This window comes from Microcaecilia unicolor, chromosome 4 (genome assembly GCF_901765095.1).
Source record: "Microcaecilia unicolor chromosome 4, aMicUni1.1, whole genome shotgun sequence".
Lineage (NCBI taxonomy): Eukaryota > Metazoa > Chordata > Amphibia > Gymnophiona > Siphonopidae > Microcaecilia > Microcaecilia unicolor.
In genome coordinates, this window is record NC_044034.1 from 168,064,309 (window position 1) to 168,086,567 (window position 22,259).

General features: G+C 48.5%; 1 protein-coding gene across 5 annotated transcripts in view; it reads left to right on the top strand.

Moving 5' to 3' along the window:
• NR1H3 (nuclear receptor subfamily 1 group H member 3) overlaps positions 1-22,259 on the top strand; it is a 116,299-nt gene that overhangs the window by 84,244 nt on the left and 9,796 nt on the right. The gene's annotated exons all lie outside the window — the stretch shown is intronic.

Consider the following 22,259-nt stretch of genomic DNA (forward strand, 5'->3'; position numbering starts at 1 on the left):
TGTCATACAGGGAAAGACCAAAGTTCCATCAAGCCCAGCATCCTGTTTCCAACAGTGGCCAATCCAGGTCACAAATACCTGGCAAGTTCCCAAAAAAGTACAAAACATTTTATACTGCTTATCCCAAAAATAGTGGATTTTCCCCAAATCCATTTAATAACGGTCTATGGACTTTTCCTTTAGGAAGCCGTCCAAACCTTTTTAAAACTCCGCTAAGCTACCCGCCTTTACCACATTCTCTGGCAACGAATTCCAGAGTTTAATTACACGTTGAGTGAAGAAATATTTTCTCTGATTAGTTTTAAATTTACTATATTGTAGCTTCATCGCATGCCCCCCCTAGTCCTAGTATTTTTGGAAAGCGTAAACAGACGCTTCACATCTACCCGTTCAACTCCACTCATTATTTTATAGACCTCTATCATATCTCCCCTCAGCCGCTTTTTCTCCAAGCTGAAGAGCCCTAGCCGCTTTAGCCTTTCCTCATAGGGAAGTCGTCCCATCCCCTTTATCATTTTCGTCGCCCTTCTCTGCACCTTTTCTAATTCCACTATATCTTTTTTGAGATGTGGCAACCAGAATTGAACACAATATTCGAGGTGCGGTCGCACCATGGAGCGATACAAAGGCATTATGGTTCAATAATTTTATTGATGAACAGCAGAGTAAACAAAACTAACATCATTGATACATCCATTTCCTCATCTTTCACTTTATATACTTCAGTAAATCTCTTCTACTGTATCACCAAAATTTATATTTTCTCCCCCCCCCCCCCCCATCCCTCAACTTCAACAGATGTTAGTGATTCACTGTCTTGTCACTATGAATAGTAAACTATCTATACAGATAGCTAGAGAGACCAGTTTACCGAGCATATACATATTTTACATCATTAAAGAATCAGAACTCTATACTCTAATCAACAAAATGAAGATACATTATAGCTTAATCGAGTGACCCCCCAACCCAGGGTGAGCCACTCCCTCAGTCAATGTGCATTCCAACATCGCATCTCCATGACATATATGTGTTCTCTTAATAGACCCAAACCTACCCCCCATCCCATCCCCTTCTCTCCTCTCCCTCCCCCCTCCCTTAATTTATTCCCTATGATTCCCAGAGTCAAGAGCCTCTTCTCATTTAGTTTTATGCTACAGCAATGAAATTTATCTATGCGTCCTGTAGACCCTAATACTGTGTCATAAGCTGGTCACTTCTCAATCTGCTTCCCCCCCCTGCAGCCTGTGTCCTATAGAAGCAACAGTGCCCAATCTCTACATTTTTTTTTTTTAGAAATTCAACAGGAGACTTCTCCCTCTGGGGGTCAAGTTATCCCATAAAGGTTCCCATTGGGCCTGAAACTTCCTGCCCGGCAAACTATCAAGATCATGAATCCCACACCTGTCCACTCGCATTTGCTTTATCATCTGAGATCTCCATACCTGCTAAGGCGGTTCTTCACTCTTTCTCCAATATTGTAAAATTGTTGTGATTCCAAAATAAATTGCTAGCCTAATAAAGGCTTGGAAGCCTTCCAGGGGATCCCGCGAATACTTAAATACATTAAACAACATTAGAGGATCACAAACTACAGTGCAACTCCACATTCCCTCTATCCCCTCTAACATCCTGCGCCAAAAGCGCTTCATATATTTGCAGTGCCAAAACATGTGTCCCAAAGTAGCTGAAGCATCTTGGCTTTTTGGGCAATCACCACTATCTGCAAACCCTGCACGATATGCTCTGTATGGGGATATGTGCGTCCGCAGGATCCACCTGTATAGTCTTTCTCTCTGCGGTATGGAAAGCCTCCATTTATATAATGACTTTAGAAACGTTTCACAGGTGTCCACAGAGACTCCATTTCCCAAATCCCTGGCCCATTCGGAAGCCAATTTAACCACATCAAGTTCCACAATCATATCTTTTAACTGCTGATGGTGAAATCTCAATGGCACCTGTAGTTGAGCCCCCAATGTATAATCCTCAGAAATTACTTCCACTACATCTTCCGTCAAATCAGACCAGTCCAAGGAACCTATATAATGTTTTAATTGGTAGTATGCAAAAAATTGATTCGATGGAATCTGATATTTCAATTGCAGTTCTGGGTACTAGTACATCCTGCCTTCCTCATTCACTACATGAGCTAAATATACTATTCCCTTTTCTGCCCATCTGGTAAAAACACTCCTCCCCTTCCCCGGCGGAAAAGCCGGGTTATCACAGATGGACATCCATGGGGTCACTCTGGCAGAGAAGAAGTGTCGCCTACATAGCCAGTGCCAAGTTTCCCTTAGAGCCTGCAGCACTGGGTGTCGTTTAAGGCATCTTTAGGCAGGGTTCCTCCAGTGTGTAATAAATGGCTAAAATGTATCCCTGGAAATCTGGAAGTCTCTAACTCTGTCAAAGAGAATTCCGAGGACCCCCTATACCAGTCATTAATATGCCTCATAGAACAGGCGACCGCCAAATACTTAATATTTAACAAACCCATTCCTCCTCCCTCCCGAGGGGACGCAATCAGTTGATATGGGATCCTAGGCCTCCCCCCCTGCCATAAATATTCCTGTATCATCCGCCGTAACTTCCCTTCATCCTTACGTTTCAGAAATAAGGGTAATTGTTGAAACACACAAAGCCATCTTGGTGCAATCACCATATTGAATAATGCTATTTTGCCCCACACTGTGAGGGGAAATTCCCTCCATATGATCAATTTACTTCTGGTCACATCTAAGAGTGGATCGATATTATCTCGGTATAAGCCTGCACCTACCCCAGAGAGATATACCCCCAAATACTTCATTTTGGAATCCATCCACTTAATGGGGAAGTTCCCTGGCCAACCCCTGCGAGTAACTTCATCTATTGGCAGCGCCCCTGATTTGTCGTAATTAAGGGTGAATCCTGATAACCGGACGAACTCCTGAATGAGTCCCAGCGCCACCGGAAGGGATCTGTGTGGCTCTGTAAGGATCAAGAGAATGTCATCAGCATAGGCTAACGCTCGTATCTCACGATCCTCCATTCCATATCATCATGCTGATCAATCCATAGACTGGTGGGTTGTGTCCATCTACCAGCAGGTGGAGATAGAGAGCAAACTTTTGCCTCCCTATATGTGGTCATGTGCTGCCGGAAACTCCTCAGTATGTTCTCTATCTCAGCAGGTGGTGGTCACACACAGCAGCAGCTCTGGCTAGGCCTCCAAGCCTAATTTTTAGGTTTTGTTGAGTGCCTGGGGTTGAGGGCTCTTCTTGAGCAAGTGCAAACCTGGTGGCGCCAGGTCCCTCCTTTTCTCCCCCCTCCCGCTGGCTCCGTTTAAAAAAAAAAAAATTTTTTGAACGTCCTTAAAGGCGTTTATTTCGACGTTTATTTAAACGTTTATTGCAGCTACTCACTGGGACACCAGGTCGTTACAGCTCGGAGCGGACAGCAGGTAATTTTTACCTTTTATAGCGGACAGGGGGTTCCCCGATTGGTCTCCACGTGGCCCATGGCGTCGGAGGGCGAGGGCGCAAAGAGTCGCTCCCCGGATCGCGTGTGCGCTTCCAGAGGGGATGCGGGGGTCTTAAAGTCTGATTCGCCCTTGTTGGGTGACAGTTTCGTGACCGATGAGTGTCCCGGTCCTTCCTCCGGTGTGGCGGTTTTTCCCGCCATAAACGCCCATCCCCCGCGGCTCGCCTCCGCCATATTGGTCGGCCACGCGGCTCGGATGGCTTCTTCTTGGGCCGCCCTTGAGGTGGGAGACATTGATGCCATGAACGCCCTTAATTTGGGCGACGGCACAGAAGCGGCTAAAGTTAAGCGCCGTTCTTCCCGCGCGGCTCCTTCGCGGAGTGTCGCGCCGGACGCCATCTTGGATGCGCAGCATGTCTCTCCCCCGCTCTTGCGAGCGCCGGTCGAGGGTGCGTCTAGGGCTGTAGCCCAGGCTGCGGAAGTGCACAGTCTGGGGGGTTTCTCTCCCGAGTTTGTTTTGCTGCTGCATCAGGCCTTCCTTATGCAAAACGCTGCCCCTGCTCCCTCGTCTGGTAAAGAGGTTGAGGCCCCCGGAGGTAAACGCCCTCGGGTTGATTCCCAGGCCTTGGAGGACTTTGTCTCCTCCGATGTAGATGAGGGCAGCGTATCTGAGTTCTCCCAACGGTCCTTTGCGGATTCCTTGGAGGAGACGGATCCCCGCTCGGATGGAGCGGATGACCCCTCTGCAGCGCGGCTCTTTAGCTCAGAGGATTTGCCCAACCTGTTAGTGCAGGCCATGGGCATTTTGAAGATTTCCTCTCCGGAGGACGTCTCTCCCTCAGCCCCTGTTGGCTCTGCCATTATGCTGGGGACGAAGCGCCCGCCTAGAACCTTCCACGTGCATGATGCCATGCACACCTTAATTTCGGCTCAATGGGATGTCCCGGAAGCGAGCCTTAAAGTGGCTAGGGCTATGTCCCGCCTCTATCCTTTGCCTGAAAGTGAACGTGAGGCCTATCTGTGGCCTACTGTGGATTCTTTAATCACTGCGGTGACTAAGAAAACGGCGTTGCCGGTGGAAGGTGGCACGGCCCTAAAGGACGCCCAAGACAGAAGATTGGAGGCGGCCTTAAGGTCGTCCTTTGAGGCGGCTGCTTTAAGTTTGCAGGCCTCAGTTTGCGGCTCCTATGTGGCCAGGGCGTGCCTGACTTTGGTGCAGCGGGCTTCCCCCTCGGATCATTCCTTGAGGGCTGATTGGCCGGCCCTGGAATCAGGCTTGGCATATTTGGCAGACTTGCTGTATGATGTCTTGAGGGCCTCAGCTAAAGGCATGGCTCAGACAATCTCTGCGCGGCGGTGGCTTTGGCTGAAGCATTGGTCTGCTGACCACGCCTCTAAATCCCGCCTAGCGAAATTGCCTTTTAAAGGCAAGCTGCTCTTTGGGGTCGAGCTGGACAAAATCGTGACCGATCTCGGCACGTCTAAGGGCAAGAAGTTACCAGAGGTCAGGGCTCGGGCTAGTACTCGTCCCGGTACCTCCAGAGGACGGTTTCAGGAAGCCCGTCGGTACCGCCCGGGCAGGTCGGGCTCTTCTGCCTCCTCTTCCTTCAAGAGGAACTTCTCCCCCAAGCAGCATTCCTTTCGCAGAGACCGCCGTCCCGGAGGTGCTCCCTCCGGTCCTCCCCCAGGGTCTCGTACCCAATGACGGGGCCTTGGTCCACACCCCAGTGCAGATTGGAGGACGGCTGTCCTCGTTTCTGGGCGAGTGGACCACAATAACTTCAGACGCTTGGGTGCTGGAAGTCATCAGAGACGGCTACAAGCTAGAGTTCTGCCGACCCTTAAGAGACGGGTTTGTACTCTCTCCCTGCAAGTCTCCGGTCAAAGCTGTGGCAGTGCAGCAGACCTTGGACAATCTGATCCGCCTGGGTGCGGTCGTTCCGGTGCCAGAAAATCAGCTTGGCAAGGGACGTTACTCCATTTACTTTGTGGTACCAAAGAAAGGAGGTTCTGTACGGCCTATCCTCGACCTCAAAGGGGTCAATCGGGCCTTGAAAGTTCGGCACTTTCGCATGGAGACTCTCCGCTCTGTTATAGCGGCAGTGAAGGCAGGGGAGTACCTGGCATCCTTGGACATCAAGGAAGCGTACTTGCATATTCCCATCTGGCCTCCCCATCAACGCTTTCTGCGTTTTGCAGTCCTGGGCCGACACTTCCAGTTCAGAGCCCTCCCGTTCGGGTTGGCTACTGCTCCGCGGACCTTCTCCAAAGTAATGGTGGTCATCGCGGCCTTCCTGAGGAAGGAAGGAGTCCAAGTCCATCCTTATCTGGACGACTGGTTGATCCGAGCCCCCTCTTATGCAGAGTGCGGCAAAGCTGTGAACCGGGTGGTTGCTCTTTTGAGCTCCCTGGGGTGGATCATCAACTGGGAGAAATGCCAGCTGCGCCCGACTCAGTCCCTGGAGTATCTTGGAGTTCGATTCGACACCCAAGTGGGCAGAGTGTTCCTGCCAGACAATCAGATTGTCAAACTTCAGGCTCAGGTGGACCAGTTCCTAGTAGCCTCTCCTCTTCGGGCTTGGGACTATGTGCAGCTGTTGGGCTCTATGACGGCCACGATGGAAGTAGTGCCCTGGGCCAGGGCTCATATGAGACCACTACAACACTCTCTGCTGCAGCGCTGGACTCCGATGTCGGAGGATTATGCTGTGCGCCTTCCCTTGGACCCAGCAGTGCGCAAGGCGCTGAGCTGGTGGATGCAGACAGACAAGTTGTCTGCGGGAATGCCTCTGGTGACCCCGGAGTGGATTGTTGTCACGACGGACGCCTCTTTGTCGGGCTGGGGAGCCCACTGCTTGGGAAGGACAGCGCAGGGGCTCTGGTCTCCTGCAGAGGCAAAGTGGTCTATCAACCTCCTGGAACTCAGAGCCATTCGGTTGGCGCTTTTGGAGTTCATCCCGGTACTGGCGTTGAAGCCAGTACGGGTCCTGTCGGACAATGCCACGGCTGTGGCCTATGTCAACCGCCAGGGAGGTACCAAGAGCGCCCCTCTAGCCAAGGAGGCTGTGAGTCTATGCCAGTGGGCGGAAGCAAACCTGGAACAGCTGTCAGCGGCCCACATTGCCGGAGTCATGAATGTCAAGGCGGACTTTCTCAGTCGCCATACCTTGGAGCCCGGAGAGTGGCAGCTATCTGCTCAGGCGTTCTTGGACATCATGAAGCGCTGGGGCCAGCCGAGCCTAGATCTGATGGCGTCATCGGCCAATTGCCAAGTGCCGCGCTTTTTCAGCAGAGGACGGGACCCTCGATCCCTGGGAGTAGATGCTCTTCTCCAACAGTGGCCGACACAAGAGCTTCTCTATGTGTTCCCGCCCTGGCCCATGCTGGGCAGGGTGCTAGACCGGGTGGCAAAGCATCCAGGCCGGATAATCCTGGTGGGTCCGGATTGGCCCAGACGTCCCTGGTATGCGGACTTGATCAGGCTCTCAGTCGACGATCCTCTGCGGCTGCCAGTGGAGCAGGGCCTGTTGCATCAGGGTCCCGTGGTGATGGAGGATCCCTCCCCCTTTGGTCTTACGGCCTGGCTATTGAGCGGCAGCGTCTGAGGAAGAAGGGCTTCTCAGACAAGGTCATCGCCACTATGCTGAGAGCGAGGAAGCGCTCAACTTCTACTGCTTACGCCAGGGTTTGGCGTACCTTTGCAGCGTGGTGTGAAGCAGGCTCATTTTCTCCATTCACTGCTCCAATTTCTTCAGTGTTGGCATTCCTGCAAGAAGGTCTGGAGAAAGGCCTGTCGCTCAGTTCCCTTAAAGTCCAGGTAGCGGCCCTGGCTTGCTTCAGGGGCCGCCTGAAGGGTGCTTCCCTGGCTTCGCAGCCAGATGCGGTGCGTTTTCTCAAGGGAGTTAATCACCTGCGCCCTCCTCTGCACTCGGTGGTGCCTGCGTGGAATCTCAATCTGGTGCTAAGAGCATTACAGAAGCCGCCTTTTGAACCCTTGTCGAGGGCATCTCTGAAAGACCTGACGTTGAAAGCAGTCTTTTTGGTGGCTATCACTTCAGCCAGAAGAGTTTCCGAGCTCCAGGCACTCTCATGTCGAGAGCCTTTTCTGCAGTTCACTGAGGCAGGAGTGACTATTCGCACAGTGCCTTCCTTCCTGCCCAAGATTGTTTCTCGCTTCCATGTGAATCAGCAGCTCTGTCTCCCTTCCTTTCGTAGGGAGGACTACCCAGAGGAATACTCTGCTCTTAAATATCTGGATGTGAGACGAGTCATCATCAGATACTTGGAAGTGACCAATGATTTCCGGAAATCGGATCATCTGTTTGTCCTGTTTGCAGGTCCTCGTAAGGGTCTGCAGGCTGCTAAGCCTACAGTGGCAAGATGGGTCAAGGAAGCCATTGCAGCGGCTTATGTGGCCGCAGGGAAGGTGCCGCTATCCAGCTGAAGGCTCACTCCACTAGAGCTCAGGCGGCCTCGATGGCAGAGGCCGGGTCCGTCTCCTTGGAAGAGATATGCAAGGCGGCAACTTGGGCATCGGCCCATACATTCTCCAAGCATTACCGCTTGACTGTGGCGGCACGGGCGGAGGCCCGGTTTGGAGCTTCAGTGTTGAGGTCAGGGATTTCAATGTCCCGCCCTGGGTGAGTACTGCTTCGGTACATCCCACCAGTCTATAGATTGATCAGCATGATGATATGGAAGGTAAAATTATGTATCATACCTGATAATTTTCTTTCCATTAATCATAGCTGATCAATCCATAGCCCCTCCCAGATATCTGTACTGTTTATATTCTGGTTGAATTTTAGGTTCAAGTTTAGTCTTCAGTTACTTCAGGAGGACTTCGTGTTCAAGTTTTTTCACTTGGATTCTTCAAGAGTTGAGACGAGTTTGTGTTACAGTGAGCTGCTGCATTCCTCTCCCCTCCGTTTTACGGGGCTGGATTGAGACTTAAATTCTGCCGGCACTCCCTCCCGCTTCGTGCGGCTGTAGGGCAGCTTTGTACCCCTCCCGCTTCGGCGGTGTTAGGGTCAGTCAGCTCCTCCCGCGGTTGCGGTTGCAGGATAAGCCAGATCCCCCTGCATCGGCGGGGTGGTGTCCCTCCCCCGCTCCGCGGGGATGAGCTGGACGGATTCCCCTCCCCCACTTGTGTGGGGATGAGCTGGGTTACTTCCCCTCCCCCATTTCGGCGGTGGTGAGCTGGGCAGAGTGTCCCTTTGTGGGTGTAATTCTCTAAGTGCTGAGTCCTGCGGATGGAGCTTTGATATCGACATACTGAGGAATTTCCGGCAGCACATGACCACATATAGGGAGGCAAAAGTTTGCTCTCTATCTCCACCTGCTGGTAGATGGACACAACCCACCAGTCTATGGATTGATCAGCTATGATTAATGGAAAGAAAATTATCAGGTATGATACATAATTTTACCTTGTCACCCCATGGATCTCTGTTGTTGAATTCAATAATCTTAATAGAGGCTCTAATGCCAAATCAAACAATAAGGGAGAGGGGGGGCAGCCCTGTCTTGTTCCTCGCCTAACTTGAAATCTCTGTGTTATTCCGCCATTGATCGTGACTTGGGCGAACATATTTGTATATAAGGCTTTGATGGCCCGTTGTATCTTGCCAGGGAATCCCACCCAATCTATGGTTTCAAAAAGGAAGTCCCAGCTTACTTTGACAAAAGCCTTAGCGGCATCCAAGCTTACCACCATCCCGATAACGGCAATGAGCCATTGCCAACAAAGCCTTCCGCACATGTAGTACTGAGTGCCTCCCTGGAATAAAGCCCACCTGCGCTGGGTCTATAATACATGGCAGACACTTCGCCAATCGTCTGGACAATATTTTTGCTAGTAATTTAATATCAATATTGATAAGGGATATGGGTCTATACGACTCAGGCTCTTCTGTTGCTTCCCGGGTTTCAATAATAGTGAGATATTAGCTGTATTTTCATATTGTGGGACTTGCCCTTCCTGGATAATGGCTTGATGGTAAGCAAATAATGGACCTATCAAGGTTGCCTGCATGAGTTTATAAAATTCCCCGGTGTATCCATCTATTCCCGGTGCCGAGAATGACTTTAGACTTTTAATCGCCTCCTGTAGCTCTCTAGGCTGTATGGGGGCCTCTAGAAGGGATATGTTCGCCGCTCCCATTCGCAGCATGTCTGCCCGTTGGAGGAACGCTCTAATCTCTGCCCTATCTCTGGGTGTATCTGGAGTATACAGGTCCTCGAAATGTTCTTGTAATAGCAACAATATCTTATCTGGAGCGTTTGTGATTAGACCCTGTTTATCCTTTAAGGCCGGAATTGTCATATTTCCCCCCTTCCTCTGTACTAATCTTGATAGCAATCCCCCTACTCTATTCCCAAATCTATAAAACTGGTATTTTTGATAAATCTGGTTTCTCTGCATTTGCTCATGCAGGAGCGAGTTAATTGCTGCTTGAACCGATAGGTAGGCATCTCTATTGACTTCTGTGGCTTGTGACCACATACCGGCGTTTAGCCTTTCGCATCTGTCTTTCTAATACTACAAGGCTCTGAGCGTGTCTTTTTCGCCTAGCTGACACATAGGCTATCAACTCACCCCTTAATACTACCTTTCCCGCACACCAGAATAACTGGTTAGATACGTGTTCTTTATTATTTGACACAAAATCTTCCCATTTTGCGGTTAGAAACTTTTGGAAGGATTTGTCTTTAACCAGGTGATTAGGGAATCTCCATCTTCTACCCCGTTGGTAGTCTCCGGTGGCCCCTAAGTCTGCCCATACCGGGCCATGGTCAGATATTGTTATCTCTGCTATTTGTGTCTTTCTTACATGAGGAAAAAGGTCAGTTGTCATAAAGACATAATCTAACCTACTCCATGAGCCATGTGCCCTGGACCTATGCATATAGTCACGTGCTTCGGGGTGCAGGACCCTCCAGACATCCACCATTGAAAAGGAATTCTGAAATTCTTTCAACAATTTACATTCCTTGCGACCTCCCACTTTCTCACCTCTGGCCCTGGTATAATCTATCGTAGGGTCTAACAAACTTTTCATATCTCCCTCAACAATCAATGATTTATCCCGGTATGGGAGCATACGCTTCACCAAACCAGGAAAAAAGGTATGTTCTGGTGGAGTGGGGGCATAAATATTCAATAGATACATTTCTCTGCCTTGTAACCACAACTTGACCAATAAATAACGTCCCTGAGGGTCTTGTAGGACCTTTTCAGCAGAACAAGCTAAATTTTTGTGAAAGCAAATCGCCACTCCTCCCTTACGGCCTTCAGAAGAGGCATATAGCACCTGTCCCACCCATCCCCTACTGAGTTTCTCATGTTCCTGATCTGTCAACCTGGTTTCTTGTAAGCATGCAATATCTACGTGCATGCGCTTTAAATGGATCAGGATCTTTTTCCTCTTAATAGGAGTAGTTATACCTCCCACATTCCATGTAGTTACTCTACAGTGTGTGACTGAGTGAGTTATCACTACTGCTCAAATACCTTTTTTGTGGTGGAGGCCCTGGGTCCCAGCCCTTTCCCAGGTCCCCCCTATTGATCTCGATAAGGACCGCTTGTGATGCTATATTTATCTTTTGGTCGGCTCTACGAGACTGTGATATATCTCCCCTGTCCTCCTTAGTCTGCAAATGAGATGACTCCTCCTGTTCTTTACTCTTTGTTACACTAATATTCCAAATTCCCCAACCCCTCCTCCGCCCTTCCCCCTTCCCTCCCCTCCCACCCCAACCTACCTCTCCCCTTACTGTCATGTTTCAACTGCTATCACCAGCCTAAAGTCCCTGGCTACCTTAAACCTGCATTTTTAAAGTGTGGTATATAAACTTCTCCCCCCTCGTCGATGTGACCCGTATGTCCGAGCTATTAATCACCCCTTCAACCCACCCCGTTCAACAATTTATAACACAGTAGTAACATCGAATTAACTCTCAATCCTTAGCATTTCAACTTCATCTTTGTCCCATTGCATTCTTACCCGTCGCCTCACACATTGGTGAAGCGACAGACAACTGCCACTGGGTTCCTTTGCATTGTCTATCGAGTTGTCTCAGCATCTGTGTCTCAGCCCTCAGGGGCCTTCAGCTCAATATCCACGAACCGCTGGGCCTCCTGTGCTGAATTGAAGGATCGCCACTGATGCCCTTGCTGAATCTTCAAGACCGCGGGATAGAGCAACATAAATCGTGTTTTCTTCTGGACCAATGATGCACATAGGGGATGGAATCTGCGCCGCTGCTCCTGGACTCCTGCTGAGTAATTTTGAAAAGTTTTTACTGGGGAACCATCATAGGCCAGGTGTTATGATCGTGGTCATAACCTCTCTCAAACTTACCTTTTTCCTGGGGGTCAGCTTCTTTGCTGGCTTCTGTTTCTTTTGTCTGTCCTTTCTGAGCAGCTGGCTCTCTCTCTCTGTGCTGGCAGCTTCCAGCAGCATGGGGCTAATTGTTTCACTCTACTACAGCTGTGTGTGTGGACGGAGTTAGCTCTAACTCTCTTTGGGTGTACTGGCTTCAAGTGCTTCACGGTGTTGCATTGGTGTGGGTTGGGCCTCTATGGGTTTCAGTGTGCTCTCTGGGTCAGTGTGCTGTATGCCTAGGTCTGGGGAGTGTGACATCATCAGGGAGGGCCTTGATAAGGAAGTGGTGTGCTATCCTTCAGAGCCTTCGCAAAGGTGGTGTTTGCTTTAGGTAGGGTGGTGCAGTGTGCACTTCTGACTTTGTGTCTAGTTTCCCTGCTTGCTTTTGCTAAGGTCCAGGTTCGTGTTAGTGCAGTGTGCACTGGTGTTTGTGTGTTTAGCTTTCCTGCTTTTCCCTTGTGGTTCCCCTGCTTTTCCCTCTTGGTTTTGGTAGCATTGCTGTGTGTAGGGCTTTGGAAGCTCTGTTACTGTTAGAAGTACTTCAGGGTTTGGTGTTGTTAGGAACACTACAGATTTTGCTGTTAGAAGTACTCCTGGGGTTTGTTTGTGCTATTGGGAGCATTGCAGTCTTTGCTGTTTGGGTTTTGGTGCTGTAGGAAGCACCTTGTTAGTTTGGTGTGTAGCTTGCCAGATTAGTGCTTAGGAAGCACCTTGTTAGTTTTGTGTCTCGCTTGCTAGGGTAGGGCTTAGGAAACTCCTTGTTAGTTTTGTATCTAGCTTGCTAGAGCAGTGCTTAGGTAGCTTGTTAGTTTTGTGTTTAGCTTGTTAGTGTAGAGCTCTGCTTGTAGCTTGGTGCTTAGTAGCACCTGTGTTAGCTTTGTGTTTAGTTCCCTGCTCTGTTTAGTAAAGGGCTTAGGAAGTCCTTTTGTCAGTTTCTGTTAGGAACACTCCTGCTAGTTTAGGTTTAGGAATACTTCTGTTTCCAGTCCTGGTCCCTGTGTCATCCAGTAAGTCCTGCCGGCCACTCGAACCCAAGGGCTCAACCCTTGGGGGGGTAGTGGCCAAGCGCAGGTGAAGCTGTACGGACCAGTCCAGTGTGCTCCAGTCCTGTGTCCTCCAGTCCGGGGGATTCCAGTCCATGTGTTCCGGTTCGCTGGGCAGTGCCTGCAGTCCCTGCCGGTGTGCTTGCCCAGTGTTGGTTGGTGGGTTTTGCCTGCTGCTGTTGCTCCTCAGCAGCAGCCCAAGGGCTCACGTTTGCTCCAGAGCCCGGCCCTGCGGGCTCTGAACCTGAGAACCTGACACCAGGGAATCTCATTTCACTCGGAATCCCCGCAGAATCTCCTCTTTATGGAGGTAATTAAGAACCTTAATGATAACAATCCTCGGCCGCGACTGGTTTTGCTGCCGTCTGCCTAGCCTGTGGGCTCGCTCTATGCACAATGTTCCGTAACTGTCAGACAGGGCCAATTCTTTGTTCAACCATTGTTCTAATCGCGCGCCCAAGGATTGTTCTGGGATACTCTCCGGTATTCCCACCAGCCTCAAGTTACACCTCCTGGCTCTGTTTTCCATGTCCTCAATTTTACCTTGCTGCATCTTAAGTTGTTCCTGCATATGCGAAAGTTCCTGACCGTTTTGCGACCTCTCATCTTCGATGGTCGAAATCCGTTGCTCCGCCTCTCCCAGTCTCTCTTATGTTTCAGCTCTTGAAGTTTCCAAATTTTTTAACTGACTTGTCAGCAGATCAAATTTCGGGTTCAAGGCAGCGCAGACGGCCATTGTGATCTGCGCTAACTGTTTTTCACTAAACTCTCCTGTTCCATCCAACTTCCCGTCTGTCATCTTTAGGCTGGATTTGGGGGGTGGAGTTTCCCCTTTCTCAAATTTTGTTCCCTTGCATGTGATTCCTGCAGACATGGGCCGTAAGAAAGGCTCCATAAATTACATAGACCAGTCCTCTGCCCCACTCAGCAGATCCAATATAGAGAGGACTGCAACGTTACAGTCTGTGTCTCACTGTTAGAAGATGGTAAAAGCAGTCTCTCCACATTTGCTGGCAAACACTACCTACTTCCCCCTTCAGATATTACTCCCCAGTTGGTTTAGGTAAGTTCTTATTGCCCAAATGTGGGGGACTGGAAAAAGGGCACGTGCTCCGTGCTTGAATTTATTCTGCTTCGTTTGTTCTGGATCTCTGCATGCCTTCCGCGTTGTAGGAGGGGGGAGATCTGTACACAGTCTCTTGCCGGTTGTATAGCACCCTCCAGCAACCTGCGATCGTCTGGAACTATTCCGGATCGGGACCCCGGTGCACCAGGCCCAGACACTCGCAGGGCTAATGGGAGGTGAGGATGGAGCGGTTCACCTGCCTCGCACCGTGCCTGTCTTCCCCTCTCTCCTAGGCTGCCCCTTTAACCGCCCTCGACTCGCGACGGATCTACCTGCCCCTCGTGGCTCCGCTGCCTTCCGCCATCTTGGGGTCCATTGATCCACCGCGATTTCGTTGCCGCTCAATGCTCGGGGCTATCGCTGTTGTCCGACAGCCACGCCACCGAATTCCGGGTCCTCCGCGAGGTGGGATTTTAATTATTGCCGGTTTTGCGCCATTTTTGGCGGGACTGTAGCTCTGGCTCAGCGGAGTTCACGGGATCACGTCCATCTTGGTCCTGGCTCCACCGGAAGTGACAAAGGCATTATAACATCCTCATTTTTGTTTTCCATTCCTTTCCTAATAATACCTAACATTCTATTTGCTTTCTTAGCCGCAGCAGCACACTGAGCAGAAGGTTTCAATGTATCATCGACGACGACACCGAGATCACTTTCTTGGTCTGTGACTCCTTTTTTGAAAATATCTTTATTGAGTAAAAGGCATAGCAAGTACAATAACAACAATGTTCAAACAACTGAGTACAATAATGTTTGTACAGCAATATAATTTGGTTACACGTTTCTTCAATTGCAACAAACCAGTAATCAACAGCAATAGTGCAACATTTAGTTGGACCACCCCTGACCCTCCCTTTTATGTTATTTTTTCCCCCCATAACATTAATGTAGAAAGTGAACCTCCCCCTACTATATTCTCCCCCCCTCCCCCACCCCTGTCCATTAAGTCTAGAGCCTAGATACCTACTCCTTAGATATATTAGGCAAGATTGCCCATTCCCCATGTAGCACCATCAAGAGATAAGGAATGTAATGCTACTCGATGCATAGCCCTCCCCTTATTACAGATCTAATAGGGGCACATTTTCAACCCGCTCCCACAAAGCTCTATATTGTCCTTGTCCCAATGAGGAGAAAGCTTGAGGGAAGCCATCACCCAGCTTGCCATTTCTTTCATGAGTCCCAGCCACACCCCTAGTTGTGGAGGGGTTTTATCCACCCATGCCATCAGAATGCATTTTTTCACTAAGATCGTAGCTACTAAAATGAATTTACATTGTGGTTCAGTCAGACCCTGGTCTCTTAATCCTGCAGAACTATCCAAATACACTACAGAATAGGACCACTCGAATGTTCCTCTTACAATGCGCTCTATTTCTTTCAACGCACCTGTCCAGAGCGCTGTTAGCTTAGGGCACTCCAGAAAGGAGTGGAGCAATGTTCCTACTTGGGATTGATATTTAATACACCGAGCATCTGGCCAAAGCCCCATCTTTTGACCTTTGTCTCTGGAGATGTGTACCCTATGGAGGATGCAGAACTGGATATCTTGCAGCGCTGCATTAGGTGTTAACTTAGAAATCTCCCCAAATGCTTTTTCCAGAGATTCCATGGTCACATTATCCCCAGTGTCCCTACTCCAAGCTTCCGCTAGTTTCTGAAAATAAGTGGGTTTCTTGTGTGTTCTAATTGCCTGTTGCCATTGTGAGAGTTTGTTCAGCGGAGCCGGTATCTGCTGGAATAAGGTGTCTAACTTCTGGAATACCACTGGCCCCCCCTGCTTCCTTTCTATTGTTAAAATATAGTCCCTCACCTGCAGATATGCAAAGAACTGAGAGTTCGGGACAGTCCATGCGCACCGGACCTGCTCAAAAGAGGGGAATTGAGTTTCGCCCAATTGCCTGAAATCTCCTATATAGCGACACCCGCTTGCCGCCCACATTTTAAATACAGATGCCTCCATACCCGCTACAAAACCCGGGTTACCTATCAAGGGCAGAAATGGACTCGCCTCTCTCTGGGCTCCTCCCAATTCTTTCCACCATCTCCAAGCTCTCTGTATCGCCATGAAGTATGGGTTCATCAGAACCTTTTTCAAACCTCCAATCGACCCAGACTCTAAGACCACAAATGGCTCATAAGGTGTACTCCAGCTTTTCCAGAAATTTGCTGGTGCAAAAAAATCCGCCCCCGTATGCAGTTAGTGAATCCACCTCATAAGCGCAGCCACATTGTAATCCCTGATGTCCGGTAGTCTAATTCCACCATGCCCCCTATCCAAAGACAATTTAGCAAAAGAAATTCGGGATCTCTGTGCTCGCCATATGAAAGTCGTTACCATACTTCTATACTGCGCTTCCTCTTTTTTCCTCAACCACAATGGCACCATCTGCATTGCATACAAAATTTTGGGTAAAAGGACCATCTTCACAAGCGCCACCCTACCTGAGAAACCCACAGGGAGATCCTTCCATTTCCCACAGAGCTTTTTGTATACCCACGTTCTTCTTGTATACCCACGCTGTATCTGCACTCAGGTATACCCCTAGATACTTTATCCCCGACTTTGCCCAGATTAAAGGAAAGTTGGGCACGTTCATGGTGGAGCATGGGTTACTGATCGGTAATGCCTCAGACTTACCAAAATTGATCGTAAGCCCCGAGAAAGCTCCAAACTCTTTTATAATCTCCATTACTGAAAATATCCCTGTCGATGCATTATCCAAAAGCAGCAACATATCATCTGCAAATAAGTTAATACGACATTCCGCCTCACCAACGCACACTCCCTTCAGGGCCGGATCCTGCCTGATTCTCGCTGCCAAGGGCTCTAAACTCAAAACGAATAACAGAGGCGATAATGGACACCCCTGTCTTGTGCCACCCCATAGAGGCAACACAGGAGTCAGAGAGTCATTGATCACAATCTGAGCCGTGGGATTAGTATATAACACCTTTATCCAGTCCAGGAATGCACCCTCTACCCCATACTGCTTCAGCACCCAAAACAAATAGTCCCATTGCACTTTGTTAAAGGCCTTTTCCGCGTCTAAGCTGGCCAGGATCTTGTCACCCCCTTTTTTTGCTACCTTCAAACAGTACGCGACTCACTTTCAAGATGTTAGCTGATACGTATCTCCCCTTTACAAATCCCACCTGGTCCTTATGTACTAGACAGGGCACCAATTCACTTAACCGCGCCGCCAACACAGCCGCCAAGATTTTTACATCCTGATTTAAAAGAGATATGGGTCTATATGATCCCACCAATTCAGGATCCTTTCCTGGTTTCGGTAGTACTGTGATAAACACATGGTTCAAATAGGAGCCCATATCCCTTGTTGCTCGCACCTCCTCACACATTCCAACAAACAGCTGTACTATTTGGTCTTGCAAGATCTTATAAAATTCGGTCCCTAAGCCATCTGGGCCGGGTGCCTTGGCCAGCTGCAACCTTTTGATGACACTTTGTACTTCCTTGCCCTGCATAGGTGCATTCAGGCTCGCTACTTGCTCTGCTGTCAAAGAGGGTAACTGTATCTTATCAAAAAATGTTTGACACTCACTCTGTGAAAACGAACCCTTAGCATACAACGCAGAATAGAATTGAACAAATGCCTGTTGAATCTCCTCTTGTTTTGTTCGCAAGTCCCCTGCACCATTCCTGATCTTACTTATGAAACTCTTTCCAGATCTCTGTTTGATCAGGGATGCCAGTAATTTCCCCGTTTTGTTCCCCCATCTATGCAGACGGTACTTGTAGAGCCTGATGTCATATAAAGCCCGTGCATCCAATATGGACTGTACTTTTTTCCGTACTTTCATATAGTCCTCTTTATTAGTTGCAGAGGGGGAGAGAATAAGCAGCCTCCTCACCTCTTTCAATTCGACTAACAGCCTATTAAGTTCCGACTCTCGCTTTTTATGCATAGCAGCCGTGTAGGCCATGATCTTGCCTCGCACCACAGCCTTGGCTGCTTCCCAGAATATTCTCTGATTAACAGGCTGTGTCTTATTTTCCTCTACGTAGTCCACCCATACCTTTCTTAAGTAAGTACAAAAGTCCCTGCTCTGGTATAAGGCCGGATTCATACGCCACCGTTCCTCTCCCGTCTTTGCACCCCACCGCATCTGTACCCACACTAACGCATGATATGAGACCAACGAGTCCCCTATCTCCGTACACTCGACCCCTTTCACTAATGAGTGGGCTACTAGTATATAGTCGAGGCGCATGGACTCTATGAGGATGGGAGTAAAATGTGTAGTCTTTTTCTTCTAGGTGGTAGAGTCTCCAAATGTCAAATACCCCAAGCTCCTTCGACATGCAATTCACTCCTTTCCCTTCATGATCTTTACTGGCCTTCCGTGGGGGTTTACGATCTATCAGGGGGTCACTAGTGATATTGAAGTCGCCGCCCATTATAAGTGGATACTCATTAAACGTAACTAGCTTTGCAGCTAGAAGAGTAAAAAATTTTTGTGAGTATATATTGGGCGCATACAGACTGCAGAAGGCCACTTTTATCCCTTGTAGTACTCCCGCTATGATCACAAAGCGGCCCTCTGGATCACGATACAACCTGTGCAGAGCAAAAATCAGGTTTTTCCGGATCAATATAGCCAATCCCCTCTGCCTGTTATTATAAGAGACAGAGTAAACCTCGCCTACCCAATCACGTTTTAGTTTAGCATGTTCCGCATCCCCCAAGTGCGTTTCATGAATTAGCGCTTTGTCAGCATTTTGTTTTCTGAGCGTCTGCAGGATCTTGAACCGTTTGACTGGAGAATGGACTCCGTCCACATTCAAAGTTACAATTTTCAACTTAGCCATCCGGGAACAGAAAGGATGTTCTAAACAAAATGAATTTTTGTTGACTTACACCCCCCAGAGGGCCTCCCAGCTGGACCACCCAAGCGCACCTATTTCCAGTAGCAGAATCTAGGCCTACCCTGAGCCGAACTACTGTGGACACTTCCCCCCCCACCCCCTTCCCCTAGAGAGACTACCACTCCTCCAGCCTCTCTCTTTCCGCCCCCATTCATACATCCCCCCCCCCCCCAAAAGACCCATCCTTCCATTCCCAAATCCATTCCACAACATTCATTCCCCCACCTATCCCGCTCCGTTCCCTCCTCCCGCCTCCCCTTGTCTTATGAATCTCTCTATACCCCTGAACTTCCACATCACCCACCCTGCCCCTACTAGGTCCCTCTGTATAAAACGTTCCCAACTACTGTCCGAAACCTAATACCATAACCAGGGGACCTCCTTTATTGTAAGGAATAGAAAAAGGAAAATTAAGTGAGGTAAGTGCTCAAAACCATAACATGTAAAATAAAAACATGCATTTCACACAAGTGTACATGTCAGAGCTTTTGAAGAGGCCACCCACACGAGGCCACTGGACCAGTCTGTGACGCGCCACCTGCGCCTTGGGTACCACACAATTGTCCTATCAAGCTGGTAAATTGGGCCCCATGGATCATTCTCGCACCAAATGGCCACTTTCCTCTCATCACCATGACCTCAGCCTTGCCACCAGAAAATCCACGTGTGGGTCACCTCTCTCTCCCCCCTGCACACAGACCTGCTCCTTTATGTCCAATATTCAGATCCTTTTATCATCTGCTGGGATATTTTAAAATAACTCTTGAACAAATACCTGCACGCAGTGTACTAATACCTCTTCTCCGTGCTCACGCCTGCAGCCGATCCACAAATACACCAAGCTCCTTAGGATCCGTGAAAAACAACATCTTGTCAAATTTTACTCCTTTGTCATATAGCCGCTTACACTGCTGCCCCAACTTTCTGCGTTGTTCAGACACCACAGCTGAATAGTCCTGGAAAAGTAGTAGCTTATGGCCTTCATATTCCAACAACTTCTTACCTCTGTAGGCTTGCATTAATTTTTCTTTAGCTGCGTAGTTGAGGATCCTAACAATCACTGGCTGTGGTCGCTGGTCTCCCTCTCTTACCGGTCCAATTCTATGAACTCTCTCCACTAGTAGTATTTTCTCAGGGAGTTGCAGTCCCATTTGCTCCGGCAGCCAGCCTTCCACCAACTTCCATTGCTCTTTATCCTTTACAGACTCTGGAACTCCAATAATTCTCAAATTGTTTTGCCTGCTTCTGTTTTCCTGCTCATCCACTTGCTGTAGCAGCCTCAAGTATTTTTGTTCCAGTGCCTCGAGCCTAGCGTCTGCAGCTTCCGTTCTGTCTTCCTGGCAAGAGATCCTCTCTTCAGCCTGCTGAAGCCTGGCGCTCTGGCGTTCCACCGCTTAGTGGATCTGCTCAACCGACGTTTGGAATTTGGAAAGTTTCTCCTCTAATATGGAGGTGACCTGCGATATGAGTTCTTGCATGTTGGCTGCCACAGGCTGACTCGCCACCCCCGCGGGCTCCAGCACCGCCGCCATCTTGAGACGTAGTTCCTGCACGCGGGTCTTCTTACCGTGCCGGCTCTTTACGGGCATACCACTCGTGCTCCGTCGCTTTGGCTCTTGTTCCCCGCCTAATTTTTTAGCGCGGATGTTCCGTGATGCTCTCAAAGTAATTATTTTCGTAGTTAGAGAGAATTTGCAGGTTATTTTCAAGATTTAAGGGGAGTCAGGCTTGGAGCCGGGACCTGAGAAGTCCGTTCAGCAATGCTGCATCATGTGACCCCCCCGGTCTGTGACTCCTAACGTGGAACCTTGCATGACATAGCTATAATTCGGGTTCCTCTTTCCCACATGCATCACTTTGTACTTGCTCACATTAAACATCATCTGCCATTTAGACTCCCAGTCTCGTAAGGTCCTCTTGTAATTTTTCACAATCCTCCCGCAATTTAATGACTTTGAATAACTTTGTGTCATCAGCAAATTTAATTACCTCACTAGTTACTCCCATCTCTAGGTCATTTATAAATATGTTAAAAAGCAGCAGTCCGAGCACAGACCCCTGGGGAACCCCACTAATTACCCTTCTCCGTTGAGAATACTGACCATTTAACCCTACTCTCTGTTTTTTATCTTTTAACCAGTTTTTAATCCACAATAGAACACTACCTCCTATCCCATGACTCTCCAATTTCCTCTGGAGTCTTTCATGAGGTACTTTGTCAAACGCCTTCTGAAAATCCAGATATACAACATCAACCGGCTCCCCTTTATCCACTTGTTTGTTCACCCCTTCAAAGAAATGTAGTAAATTGGTGAGGCAAGATTTCCCTTCACTAAATCCATGTTGACTTTGTCTCATTAATCCAAGCTTTTGAATATGCTCTGTAATTTTGTTTTTAATAGTCTCTACCATTTTGCCCGGCACCGACGTCAGACTCACCGGTCTATAACTTCCCAGATCTCCTCTGGAACCTTTTTTAAAAATCGACGTTACATTGGCCACCCTCCAATCTTCTGGTACTACGCTCGATTTTAAGGATAAATTACATATTTCTAACAATAGCTCCGCAAGCTCGTTTTTCAGTTCTATCAGTACTCTGGGATGAATACCATCCGGTCCAGGAGATTTGCTACTCTTCAGTTTGTAGAACTGCCCCATTACATCCTCCAGGTTTACAGAGAATTCATTAAGTTTCTCCGACTCATCGGCTTCAAATACCATTTCCGGCACTGGTATCCCACCCAAATCTTCCTCGGTGAAGATCGAAGCAAAGAATTCATTTAATCTCTCTGGTACGGCTGTCTTCCCTGTTCGCCCCTTTTATTCCTCGGTCATCTAGCGGTCCAACTGATTCTTTTGCTGGCTTCCTGCTTTTAATATACCTAAAAAAAATTTTTACTATGTGTTTGCCTCCAACACAATCTTTTTTTCTAAGTCCCTCTTAGCCTTCCTTATCAGCGCTTTGCTTTTGACTTGACATTCCTTATGTTGTTTCTTATTGTTTTCAGTCGGTTCCTTCTTCCATTTTCTGAAGGATTGTCTTTTAGCTCTAATAGCTTCCTTCGCCTTACTTTTTAACCACGCCAGCTTTGGTGTTCTGTCCTCCTTTTTTAATACGTGGAATATATTTGGCCTGGGCTTCCAGGATGGTATTTTTGAACAGCATCCACGCCTGATGTAAATTTTTGACCCTCGCAGCCGCTCCTCTAAGTTTTCTTTTTCACAGTTCTTCTCATTTTATCATAGTCTCCTTTTTTTAAAGTTAAAAGCTAATGTATTTGATTTCCTATGTATACTTACTTCAAAGCTAATATCAAATCCGATCATATTATGATCACTGTTATCAA